Source organism: Cervus elaphus, chromosome X, assembly GCF_910594005.1.
Source record: "Cervus elaphus chromosome X, mCerEla1.1, whole genome shotgun sequence".
NCBI lineage: Eukaryota > Metazoa > Chordata > Mammalia > Artiodactyla > Cervidae > Cervus > Cervus elaphus.
The window spans coordinates 155,713,463-155,727,244 of record NC_057848.1 but is presented as its reverse complement, the minus strand read 5'-3'; the positions used below and the strand labels follow the sequence as shown (position 1 = coordinate 155,727,244).

Sequence of the window (13,782 nt, the reverse complement as noted above, 5' to 3'; positions counted from 1 at the left end):
GATGGGGAAGGAAGCTGCTCAAGGGTCCATCTTGGTGCTAAATTGAAATGGTGTGTACTTTGGGGAACTCAGAACCCCATCAACTTGGAGAACACAACTGTGCTGCTTCTTTCCTAAACAGCAAGTCTCATTTTCTGCCTTTTCCACACTGGCTTTATCAAGGTGAAGCTGGAAGAGGACAAAGGGATCTGCTTCAAGAAGATGAGTCCAAAGAAATAAACAGCTGCTGCCTGTTGTTGAAAACTGGAGAGAAGCAATAGCCTGGTTTGGCTTCCATCTCCTTCTTATGCGGAATCCAAGAAGAACACAGCTTTGCCAATGGCTGCTAGGAATAAGGCTGAGGGTGAGGACTGTGGGCTCAGGGATCTATAAAGCATAACAGTAATTTTTAAGTCTTCCCAACATCCTATTGAGCTGGTCTTTCCTGAGTTACTCTTCCTTTAAACCCCCAGACACTTAATCTCAAGCGCTCTGCCTTCTTTCTGGGCCCAACCGGACTCTGGCTGGCCCCTTTCTGGTTCATGTGGCCCCCAAGCCTCCCTGGGCTCTGGCACTGAGGCAATTTCATGCTGTGGTGGCTGCATGTGTGTCTTGTCCTCCCAGAAAGCCTCTAAATACCTTCTGGGCACTGATGTCCCTTAGTTTTGCCGTGGTCCCTATGAGCACCCATGACATACAATAGGTACTCAATCAAGCTGTGAGAAACCAACGGCTCAGCTTGCATTTGCATTTTATAATGGCAGATAGTTCCCTGCCCAACAAAGATGCTACTAAAATGCCAAGTGTCAATCACATTTTTGCAAATTGAGTCAGATCTTCGGTGCACGAAGAGAGCTTGCTATTTAAAGGATCCTGTGGTTAATTCTTTTGTAACATGAATAATCACTTCCTGCTTTACCTTTCCTGTCAAGAAGAATTTTTACATATCAAGTTTCTCTAAGAGGAGGAAACCTATGTATGGCTTTGTTAAGAGCTCACAAAACATGTGGTTATGTCTCTCCTACCCCTTTTAAGGGCTCTTTCAATGTCCCTTGTAAAGCCTTTGAAAGGTTTAGAACTTTTGCTGTCCACTGAAGTGTCACTTGCCACATGTAGCTATTGAATACTTGAAATGTGGTTCATCCAAATTGAGATGTGCCATAAAATACACAGCAAGTGGCAAAAACTTATTAGAAAAAAAAAAGAATGCAAAAATCTCACTAATTTTTATATTGATTGTATGTTGAAATGATACCATTTTAGATGTGCTAGGTGAAATTATTCAATTTCATTTCAAGTATTATTCAAATAAAATTCACTTGTTTCTTTTCCTTTTCTGAATGTGGCCACAAGAATACTTAAAATCACATACGCAGCCAGTATTATATTTCTATTTTAGAGAGACAGTTTAGGATAATACTTGGCAGACAGGATCTCTAGATCTCACAAAGCACAAACACAGTCAAAATATGCACAGGAGCCCATGAGAAAGTCTGTGGCTCTAAAACCCATTTTCTTGTCTTCAGGAAGCTGCCACTAGGAAAAAACCTGACCTAAGTTTTTTTTTGTTTGTTTTTTTTAACAGTACCCTTTGGGAAATTACCTCTGGGCATGAGCACAAAATTAAAACATTAAGCTAAATAAAATATATCAGAGGTATAATTAGGCCAACAGTAAACAAAATCCCATGTTTAAAGACACCATAAATTATAAAACTTAAGGACGTCTCCCTGTCAGAAAATACCACTCTCCAGCTTCCTGCGGTGCCAAGAGCCAGCCTCCACACGTCTGCTAAAGCTACCATCGCTGCAAAAGCCAAATCTACAGTTAACCTAAGTGCACAGAAAGACAGAAGCAGAGCCAGAGGAGATAAGAGATCTGCTTCGAAATGCAAAACCTCCCCATCTCCGCCTTCAAACCGGCTGGGATGTCTCCTCCCCCCAAAGATGAAATGGGTGGTTTTTAACTGTCGGTTGGCTAAGCCAGCTGCCAAGCAGCTTCTCACGGCGACCAACTTCTCACGGTGGCGGTGGTGTTTCAGAGGCCCCGCTCTGTGACCGGCCCCTCCCTACCTCTGAGCTTGATCTGGGTGCTAACCACGCCCTGCCAGCACTCAAGGGCGGCTGGCTCCAATCAGACAGCGAGCTCCTGCTGGGAAAAGCCCTGCTCCTTTTCAGGATTCCACCTCCCTTGCCCAGCATCAACTTGTGTTCCAGCCCTCTGACTGAAGAGAACAGATAAAAATCAAGAAGTACTTTTTCACCAAGAAAGTTTTCACCAAAAAAGATCACAACTGCCAGTCATTAGAGATAGAAAGAACACGAGTTATCATCTTGTCACACCCTTTTCTTAACTTTACAAATGAGGAACTGAGGCCTGGAATGTTCCGTGACCAAGGCTTACAGAGCTAAATAATGGCAGCATCAAGACTAGGATTAAGCTCTCCTGCCTTACTGTCCAGGTGAGAGAAGGGAAAATCAAAGTAAAAAAAGGGAGGGGAAAACTGAGACCAGTAAGGTACACACTTCCACAGCAACTGGCCTTTCTCTTTCTTTCTTTCACCTAAAGCATAGTTAACAGGATACCCAGAAAAAATTTTACCAGCCAGGAACATATGAGAACCTATGTTCAAATCTACAGAGACAGAAAACAGATGAGTGGTTGCCTAGGGCTGGAGTGGAAACCGGGCCTGACTGCAAATGGCTAGGAGACATCTTTAGTGGGGGACAGATATGTTCTAAAATTAAATTCTGGTGAGAGCTTCACAATGCTATAAATGTATTAAAATCATTGAATTGTATACTTTAAAAGGGTAGAATTTAATACCTCAACATAGTTTTTAAAAAGACAGTCTGTGTAATGTAAGTTTTGGAATTTACGATGGCAGAGATTTGCTCATCAAGGTAGTTGCCTGTATGTGTCCCAAAGAGAAACCACTGCCCACCCAGGAAGGGGAAGCCATTTGGGGAACTTTCCCCTCCCCGAGGAGATACCATCAGATGAGACCATCCGCCCACAGGCCAGCCCTGCCCTCTGCCAGCACAGGACTCAACTACCTCACACAGCAGCTGTGACAAATGCTGGAACAGGCTGCAGCAGATCCCCCACCAGGGCCCCTCGATGAGGCAGGTACTCCGGGGCTGACCGGTGGCCATCTTTCCCAGACTTGAGCCTCCAGTTTTTTCTTCCACCCTATAAACCAGCCCATGGCCTTCCGGTAAACCTTCTTCCCTATTTCAGTGAAAGGAGAATTGGTTTCTGTTGCTTTCAGCCAGAGAACCCTAATGGGTACACTCAAGCATCAACTTTTTTTAAACTTTTTTGCTGCCCCAAGCAGCATGTGAGATCGTCCTTGAGCTGAGATCAAACCTGTGCCCCCTGCAGTGGAGGTGTGGAGTCTTAACCACTGGACCACCAGGGAAGTCCAAGCATCAACTTTTTAATAAACAGACTCTTTCCAACACAAGTGTGCATAAGGCCCGGTTCTCATCAGCTCATGCTTTCTCGGCAGCATCTGGGCTGAGGGTTTGGGGACCCGCACTTCCCAGGTGAGGACCTCAGGCAGCGCAGGGACTTTCAAGTCCAACAAAGCTGACCTTGACACCAGCCACGTTTTCCTTCGGTGTCTTTACAAACACACCACTAAGGGGCACCAGGCCAACAAGGGGGTCATGCCTAAGGCTTGAAACTTACAAACTGAGCACTAGCTCCCCCAAGGAAGAGATGCTCAGAACAAAGACCTCAGTGAACCAAGAGCCACTGGGCTTGAACTCTCTCCCCAGGTAGCAGGCAGTGAACCATTGTCTACAGCAGCCAGTAGCAACTCCCAGAACTGGGCATCAGCAGGGAAGTGGTAAAGAGATGAGATGACTGGTAAAGTGAAGATGAGAAAGAAGAAAGCCAGGTGGGAGAGATAAACAAAGGGCCACCACCGGCTTCCTCAGACAGCCTTGAGGACACCTGTCACGCAGCTTTCTAAGATGGCCCGAGGAACCCTAGCCTCCCAGCCCATCTCCCTGCTCTTGTCACCTCTGCCTAAGCATCTTTACAGAGGATGTGAGGAAGAGGGGAAAAAGCACAGGATTTGGAGCCTGGGATGCCCAGGGGTGAATTCCAGCTTGGACGTGCAGTAGCTATGTGACTTGAGGCCAGATACCTTACTTGAGTTCATTTCCTTTGTGCTTAAAATTGAGAGATGATCTACCCACCGGATCACTGCGAGGCGGAGGGACAATGCCTGTTAACTCCTGTACACAGAAGCTGCTCCATGAACGACAGCCACTAGTCCTATGGGCCCTGATGCTGTGAGCGTTTCCTGGGCCCATCTTCCCGGTCTGCCCCCTGGAATGGGAGCCCTTAAAGGACAGATATGACCATCCCCTCCCCTCATCTGGTCTCTGGCACACAGTATGTGCTCAACAAATGTTGATGATCAAGTACGTCTGGAGAAAGTGTCACCCCTAAATCAGAGCTTATCACTCAGCACAATGAAACGCAGTTGCCACTGGGAGCCTAGTTGTTAGGCCAGAAGGCTGGAAAAAGTCAAAGATCAGGATGACTGGACAGTCACAGAACAACAACAGTGCACTGGGCCGAGCCTCTCAAGTGCACTGGGATCAACCTTGACTCCATGCTCTCCCCTGTCATGACAGGACCACTGCCCCTGACAGTAGAGGGGCACTGAATTCAAGCTGAGAATGGGGTACAGGGCCATTCCCTCAATGGGGAAGCGCTTCACAAAGCCAGGGGTTAAGTTCCTTGCAGCCTACACTAGGAAGCCTTCACCTCACCAGGGCCTCAACCAAGAAGCTAAGAACAATGAGTTATTAAACACTTCCCGACTAAAATTAACCCTTGCAAACCTCATGCACAGCTCTCTTAAGAACATGCATTTGACAGATGGGATAAGAATACCTTAGATAGAAAAAGCCTCTTTAAATGAAAAAGAAAACAGAGAGAAAGTACGCAGATGGTTTTGCAGGTTAAAAAAAAAGGACACTAAATACAATTGATTAGAGTTAGATAAGCCTGTACAAAGGATTCTTTGTAACAATTATGGAGGGGAAAATAAACTGCATCTTAGAGCACCAATTTAGTAAAAAGTCAGTTAAGTCAAAATGACTTAGTCACCTAAAACAGAACCTTTTTTTAAGTAAAAGAAAGCACACAAATATTGCTCTACACAATATTTACAAAGTTTTAAGTAATAAAATGGCATGAGGATAAGTAGAAATGGTATTTTTCCCTGGACTTTATAACGACAGCCTGGTTCTCAGACTCAAAGGAGACTCGAAGCTAGGTGCCTGATTAGAGGGTGATCCCCTATGCTTCTCGGTGAAAAAATCCAAAAAGTTTGAGGCCAACCAAAAGAACAAATGGTCAGATGTCTGCTGTAAAAGAAAAGAACAAATGGTCAGATGTCTGCTTCTACTATGTATTAATTTAATTAGAGATTCTGTAAAATAAAATAATTAGAAAATATCACTTTTCCCCCAATACCCAGTCATTTCAGGAACCAATTTTACTCAACAGATACTACATAGATGGCTGAAACACCATTATGGATAAGATATCTAAAAGGTTTGCTTAAAACTTCTTTATTAAAAATGAATTCATAGAGCCCTGTTGTGAAAGATTCTCTGTAAGGACTATAAAAGAATACACGATGGGACAGACAGGAAGCTGGCTTTAGAGTTGGACACGTGTGAAAGAAGAAAGGCAGAAGCCTTTCCGCTGATGTCAGTGTAGCTAAGCTGAATCAGCTTTAAGAGGCAAGAATGTTTAGAAGAGTGGAGAACAAGGTCAAAAGGAGGGAAGTGAAGAAGATTCCAGAGAAAAACATAGTCAGTGTGGTCGGGGGTGGGGGTGGGGGGAGTGGGCACAAGGACTGAGTCACTGCCTGGCCCTCTGTTAACAAGAAATGCCCTGTCTGGGAAGGGAGAAAGTAGAGAGGTGACAGGAAACCACAGACAGTCTTTTTACTTCCCTTCCCAGCAGATTTAGTGCCCCTTTTCAGGCTTTTATACCCCAGGTATCATAATCCTGCTAAAGTGTGAACCCCTGAAAGGCAGAGGAGAAGTGTAAAGCTGAAGCTGTGTGTCTTCTAAAAGAAAAGTCACACTGCACAATGCATCTTCCTGCCTCAAGCGCTGAGCTGAGTGCCTGCCAGGCACTCAAGAAAAGCTTGTTGTTGAGGGGAGAAATTTACCAGGATGATTTTGTCAAGAAGCTGAGAATCCAAGAACATGGGATCTGAGACAAATGCACAGGGCTGAGAGCAGAAAATAACAGCACAACAGCAGCTCTTCAAAGCAATCGAGAGTTTCAAACTGTCAGAAGCATAACTACTTTGAACTCCCCAACAGCCAAACGGGATATAACACCTAGAGCATTTATAACACCATAACATGTAGGTTACTCAGGCTGTTGCATCTCATGGTTTCATACATGATGTTACACAATAATTCTGAGTCTATCAAGAGTAACTACCAACAGTTTTCAAATCTTCTTGATTGGCATGTTTAATAGCAGGGCAACAATTTGAACTTAAAGTTGCTAGTCAAGTATCCACTTCATGAATATTCTTAATCAACTAAATTATACTTTATCACAGTATCAGAAAACCACTTGGTAAGTATGCATCTAGACAGATTAACAAAAAACGGAAGTAGAGCTAAAACCCAACATTTATCTTTCCTGTGAAGGTTATAAATTAAAGCTGGACAAACAAAATAATACCTAAATAAACTGGACTGAAGTTTAAAACTATGGAAACCTTTTCCAAAACTGAAACATGAGGTTCATAAAAATTAAAAAAACTAAAAGGATCAACAGCCCCATATCAACAGACTTCTAGGATGACTTGAGTAGACCAATGTGTAATTTTTTTTCAGAAATAATTACATTTAGTCATTAGACATCATTTTAAAAAAAAGCCAGGTGCTCGCTTCGGCAGCACATATACTAAAATTGGAACGATACAGAGAAGATTAGCATGGCCCCTGCGCAAGGATGACACGCAAATTCGTGAAGCGTTCCATATTTAAAAAAAAAAAAAAAGAAAGAAAGAAAAAAAAAAAAAAAGCCAGGTAACCTTGGAGAAATGGCTGATTTCAGGTCTGGGGCAGGAAAGATGACAAGCCTGAAACATCTTATCAGACAAACATCTTGTCAAACCAAGGAAGCCGTCAGAGATTAATAAAGTGTCAAAAGGATTCAGAACTGAATGAGAAAAGGACACAAATGAGACAATATGACTATCAGTAAGAAGAACTGTAGTGGACTGAAACACATCAAACAGGTGTGATGCCTCAAATTGATACATGTTATGTGAATCTATGTTTCAGAGTGTTTTTTTTTTTAAATCAAAGCTAGGGAATCAATTCTTATTCTGAAAAGTGGTAAATTCAGGGAAAGAACCAAACACATATCCTGCTTTTTGCCCATATGATTTCAGGATAACTAAATTGTTGAAGAGGAGAAATTTCTCTTTATGGGCATATTCTAACTAATAAATGAAGAACGAATGAGAGAATTAGACAATCGACATTTTGCAACATGCAGTGTAATCAGGGACATGGGCAATGCTCACTAACGGCTGCTAATGTTACAAAAAGGGAGACAACCAGGCTTTGAGAGCCTCCTGATGGAAGTATGCGTAGTCCCATGAAGCACACTTGCCAATGAGGGGAACGAACCTAAGACAAATCAATGTCTGGATTTACTGTCAGCTGATAGAGAGGACAGGAAGATGGTCAATGGCTCCCGAAAGCACAGTCAACAAAACCCAGACCATAGGAAACTCCAAAAGCAAATTCTTCAACAACAACAATGAAATTGTAAAGGAAAAAAGAAAAGATATAGGAGAGCCTAGATTAAAAGAGCCTGGAGAAGAAAAGGGCAACCCACTCCAGCATTCTTGCCTGGAGAATCCCATGGACAAAGGAGCCTGGCAGGCTACAGTCCATGAGGTCGCAAGAGTTGAACACGACTTAGTGACTAACAGAGAGAGAGATTAAAAGAGACTCAGGGACAAACAACCAATTAGAAAGTTCAGAGCTTTCAAATTCAAACAAATGCCTTTTGAAATATTTTAACTATGTGTAATAATTGGCCATTTGGACTGGATGCCTGATGATAAGAAAACAGTTATTAAAAAAAAAAAACAGTTATTGTAGGTGTAAAAATGATATTATGATTCTGGTTTTGAAAAGAATCATTATCTTTAAGAAATACATGCTGAAACACTTCCGGATTGTTAAAATGCTCTAAATATGCAAGGAGAAGAACAGTATTCTACACTGAACCTAAGAGAAAAACCTAAGATAAAAATCTTAATGCTGGCGTAATCTACACTGGTGTAATCAGTTGTTTCGCAAGTGATTCAGCTAACTGTGTTATACACAGCAAGGCACCTGAAAAGGGAGATGGGCAACAAGTCACTAACTCTGTGTGTGTGTGTGTGTGTGTGTGTGTGTGTGTGTACACCTAAAGTTGTTATCAATGGCTCTGTGTGTGTGTGCTGTGCTCAGTTGTGTCTGACTCTTTGCGACCCCATGGACTGTAGCCCACCGGGCTCCTCTGTCCATGGGATTCTCCAGGCAAGAATACTGGAGTGGGTTGCCATTTCCTCCTCCAGGAGATCTTCCCAACCCAGGGATCAAACCTGAGTCTCCTGCATTGGTAGGCGGGTTATTTACCATTGAGCCATCTGAGAAGCCCATTAAGTGCACCAAGTATCTACAAATATTTTTAAATAAACAATTAACCCAAAAGTATTTTCTCTTTTTAGTGCTATAGTTTATTCTCTGTGAATAATTTATAACCAAAGTGGTGATTATCTCTCTGTAAGACATGCTTTATAAGAGAAATCTCAAGGCAACTTGGATGTAAACTGTTTACCTTGGAGGGTATACATACAATGATTAATCCTAATTGCTTCGTTAAGATACACTTTCAGCTACTTAAAAACTACAATAAGCAACAAGCACAATCAAATGTATGCTTGTTCTACACCACACGTCTACAAGCATGGACCTCCAGAAAAAGCTTCAAGGCAACCTCTGGGAACATTTTCTTAATTTGAACTTTTTTTTTTGGTTGCTTTGTATGTGAATGCATATGAAGAGTAAGGATATAAGTATTTTTATCTGTCATGTGTCATGTCTTTTTTTAGCTTCAGTGAAACATAACTGACATACAACACTGTATAAGTTTAAGGTAATGATTTGATATACTTGTATATTATGAGGCCATAGTAAGGTTAGTTAACATATTTGTCTCCTCACATAATTACCATTTTGTGGTGGTAAGGTAGTGGGGAGAACATTTAAGACCTACTCTCTTAGCAATTTTCAAGTACATAATTCAGTATTCATAACTACAGTCATCCAGATATTCCAGAACTTATTTATCTTATTATAGGGAATTTGTCCTCTTTGACCAACATCTCATTTCCTCCACCCCATTCCCAGCCTCTGATGACCACCATTCTATTCTTTTTTCCTGACTAAAGCTTTTTCAGATTCCACAATGTGATATCATACAATATTTATCTTTCTCTGTCTGAGGGCCAAAGAATTGATGCTTTTGAACTGTGGTGTTGGAGAAGACTCTTGAGAGTCCCTTGGGCTGCAAGGAGATCCAACCAGTCCATCCTAAAGGAGGTCAGTCCTGGGTGTTTATTGGAAGGACTGACGTTGAAGCTGAAACTTCAATAATTTGGCCACCTCATGCAAAGAGCTGACTCATTTGAAAAGACCCTGATGCTGGGAAAGATTGAGGGCAGGAGGAGAAGGGGACGACAGAGGATGAGATGGTTGGATGGCATCACCGACTCAATGGACATGAGTTTTGGTAAACTCCGGGAGTTGGTGATGGACAAGGAGGCCTGGTGTGCTGTGGTTCATGGGGTCGCAAAGAGTCAGACATGACTGAGCGACTGAACTGAACTAACTCATTTCATTTAGCACATGCCCTCAAGGTTTACGTATGGTGTAGCAAATGAAAGGATTTCCCTTTCATGGCTGAATCATATTCCACTGTATACATCTACTACATTTTCTTTATTCATTCACCTACCAACAGACACCTAAGCTATTTCCTTGGCTAGTGTGAATAATGCTGCAATGAATACTGGGGTGCAAATATCTCTATGAGATAATGATTTCTTTTCCTTCTGATACATATCCAGGGGTGGAACTGCTGGATTACATGATAATTCTATTTTTAATCTTTTGAGGACCCCTCCACAGTGTTTCCAATAGTGGTTATACCAATTTACATTCTGAGTTTGGGTTTCTTGAGATAGGTTTTGTATAAGGAAGGCTGTGGTTTTGGTTGTTTAGGTGTAAAACTGATAACATGATTATGGTTTTTGACAAAGTCCTCATCTTTAAGAAATGTGTGCTGAAACATGGCAGAATGTGGTAGGTCACCTACGTAGCCCTTGAGATTTCACTCTCTCTGTGAGCTGGCCCTCACCTGGTGTGGAAAAGCCTCAATAGGCATCTCTGTCTGTCCCTTGCTGGTACTGCCCACAGCCTTGCCAGGCCTGGCCTTGTCCAGCCCTACTGAATCAGAAGCTTCAGTGTAATGAGATTCTCAGGGTACTGACACACGCAGTGTCATTTGAGAAGTGCTGGTTTAAAACCACATGGAATCCTCACCTGGGGGTCAGAATCACCTGTGCAGCCTCCCCCTGCCTCTCCTCCCAGCCGGGGCCACATAAGAATTGGGGGGGGGGGTGTCTAGTTTGAAGATGGTCCCCCAGGTGACTCCACACCACCACTCTCCTCAATACCCCTTTGAGGAAGGAGGAACATAAGTCTACACTGAACAGTGGGGTTGGGGGTTGCTGGTAGACCCTGGGCCTGAAGATTTCTGAGGCACCTTTGAGGGCTACAAGCCTACAGGTCCACAGAAGTGCCACTAGCAAGATAGGAGTGAGCAGGATCATTAATGCCAGGCAGATTGCCCTTCCTCAGCATTCATGGGGGGAAATTCACTTCATTCTCATGTCAAATGAAACAAATCCAGATGCTCAACCTGTCCCTCTCCCTGAAAGGAGCTGGAATCCCGAATCCCTATCACAGATCTAATCATACTGGATTTCAGCCTGTGTCCCCTACTGCAGGGAGAGCCACAGGAGGGCAGAGAGCACATTGGCTGTCTGCCCCTAAAGATCCAGTGCTGGCCTAACACCTGGCATACAGTAGGAACAGAATAAACAATTGATGGATGAAAATATACTCAATCTCTTGGTGCCAGTTGCCTTTATCCTCGTCACATCACTTAACTATAACAAGCACTCTGTGGCAGATTATACTTTCCAAGACAGCTACAGCAAACTTTCCCATCCCTCATGCTCTTCCAGAATGTGACCCCAGGCAACAACAAGGGAAATTTAACCTCAATTGCTGGGCCTCTGAATTTGGGCAGGCTTGTGAACACTCTGACCAGGCGAGTGCAGGAAAATGATGCTGTGTGACTTCGGAGGCAGAGTGACAAAAGGCTAACATGCAATTGCCAAGCCACTTGCTGGTTTGGAAAGAGATGGTCAAGTTATAAGGAAGCCTAGGCATACATGTTACATGTAGGCATTCACCACAGAATTGCTGAGTCAGCCTAGCCCAGGCCAACATGGAAGTGTCAGAGGCTTCAGATGATTCCAGCTTTTCCACTGTCATCATCCCGTGTTCCAGTCTTTCCAGCTGAGGCCCCAGACTCTGTGGAGCTGAGACAAGCCATCCCTACCATGCCTTGTCCCAATTCTTAACCCACAAAAATCCATGAGCATAATAAAATGGCTGTCTGGAGGTGCCAAGTTCGGAGTAGTTTGTTACACAGCAGTAGTAACTGACACACACACTAAATATGAGGTGTCTATTGTGGTACCAAATTTATGAAGAATCTGGTTCCCAGAGAGGTCAGATATCCTGTTCAAAGGTGGGAAACTGATATCCCAGTTGCCAGCCAGTCCAAATACAAAGCCTGTTTTCTTGCGCCCTTCCTCCTTATATCTTTTCAATCAATGAAGATTTTCTCAGATGTAAGCTCCAGACACTGTGGCTGCACAGATAAGAACGTGAAGATAATCAAAATGTACACATGAATACAGGTAGTATGCCCAAATATGAAGCCAGGCCAGATTAGGCCAGCCTACTCTCATAAATCCAGAGCTGACATTTTCTTGAACAGAACAGCTCTTTAATCCAGTAAGTATTTATTGAGAGTCTGGGGGAACAGGGCCACTGGGCAAGACAACATGAATATGAGTCAGAGGTCCAACACAGAAAAAAAGCCAGGAATGGATGAAAAAAAGAAGGAAGGCCAGGGACTACTCTGGTAGTCCAGTGGCTAAGACACTATGCTAACAATGCAGGGGGCCTGGGTTTGATCCCTGGTCAGGGAATTAAACTCGATCAGAGAACTAGATCCCACATGTTGCAACTAAGTTTTCATGCTGCAACAAAGACCCAGCATAGCCAAATAAATAAATACTAAGAAAAGAAGAAGAAGGAGGAGGGTATTTCCTTCTCTGATATTAGTTAAAAAGATGATACATGGGGGACTTCCCTAGTGGTCCAGTGGCTAAGACTCTGAGCTCCCAATGCAGGGGCTCGGTTTGATCCCTGGTTGGGGAACTAGATCCCACATGCCCCAACTAAGACCCAGCACAGCCAAACAAATAAATAAATAAAGAGGATACAGGGGGACACATTCCAAGAGCAATATAAAGATGTAAAGATGAGAGTACACGAAGAAGCAGACACCTTCCCTCACACAGGAATCAAGGCCATCTGTTGGTGATGGTCAGGTGAGAAGGGGATCTGAGGAGTTTGAGAAAACAATCTAGGATGAGTTCAGTGCAAAATGCACATGGGATTTTCTTTTGCGCTGTGTGTGTATGTTAATTTACAGAAGAAAACAAAGGAGTGGGAGAGGTCAGTGAAAGCATTGGTTGGGTGGCTCTGAGACCCAGGAAAATGGGATAAAAACCCCTCAACCCACCCCCACCACCTCTCCAGAGCCAATGGCAGGGCCAGAGGCAAGCATGGCATGGGCACCCTGGGGCTTGCCCCAGGAGGAGAAAAAGGATCAGAGGTGAGCTGAGTGGCCTCCAGTAACTAATTGAGGCCAAGTGTGTGTGAGGGAGGCGGGGAGAGTGTTCAGTGCGTACCAGGAGCCAAGATGGCAGGATCCAGGCTGGGGAGTGGGGGGTCATGGAATAGCAGACATGGCAGCAGGTGGAAAGATGATGATGGCTGACCAGCTACACAAGGCTGGGGATCCAGAGGCTGAAAGTGCACACCCTGTGAGGACACCTGCAGAGCCAGACAAAATGGCAGACAGTGCTGCAGCGCTAAAGGCAAGAGACAAGGAAGTAACCAAGAATGGGGGACCCTCCTCCTTACCTCCCCCCGCCCAACATCTCTCATCCACACAACATTTCTTTCCAGAGTTCCTTTCTCAAAGACTCTCTAGAACACTGTCACCATGGAATGGGAGACTGTCTATCCATACAAGTCTCCTAGTGCTAGTGGCCTTCAGAGGATCCCAAGGTTAAACCTCTCTTGGAAATGACAGCTATTTCTCCAAACACACCTAGGACTAGCACTACATGAAACAAATAAGCTGAATTTACCAGTCCATGAGGGGACTGTGCCTCCATGAATGTTAACATACCCTTGGAGTCAACCACGTCATTGGTCTGAAATCAATATCAATTGTGGAAGTGATTCTTGCCTTTGAAAGAAAGTAGATGTCTGGGAAGGCTCCCGTTCTTGATTCTAGAACTCAAAG

At 43.7% G+C, this 13,782-nt stretch overlaps 1 protein-coding gene and 1 non-coding gene across 4 annotated transcripts in view; one reads left to right on the top strand and one right to left on the bottom strand.

Moving 5' to 3' along the window:
- The window catches only part of SH3KBP1 (SH3 domain containing kinase binding protein 1), a 334,928-nt gene that overhangs the window by 295,788 nt on the left and 25,358 nt on the right, over positions 1-13,782 (bottom strand). The gene's annotated exons all lie outside the window — the stretch shown is intronic.
- Positions 6,919-7,025, top strand: LOC122690965. Its single transcript, XR_006340217.1, has one exon. It is a non-coding gene; the product is annotated as a U6 spliceosomal RNA (small nuclear RNA).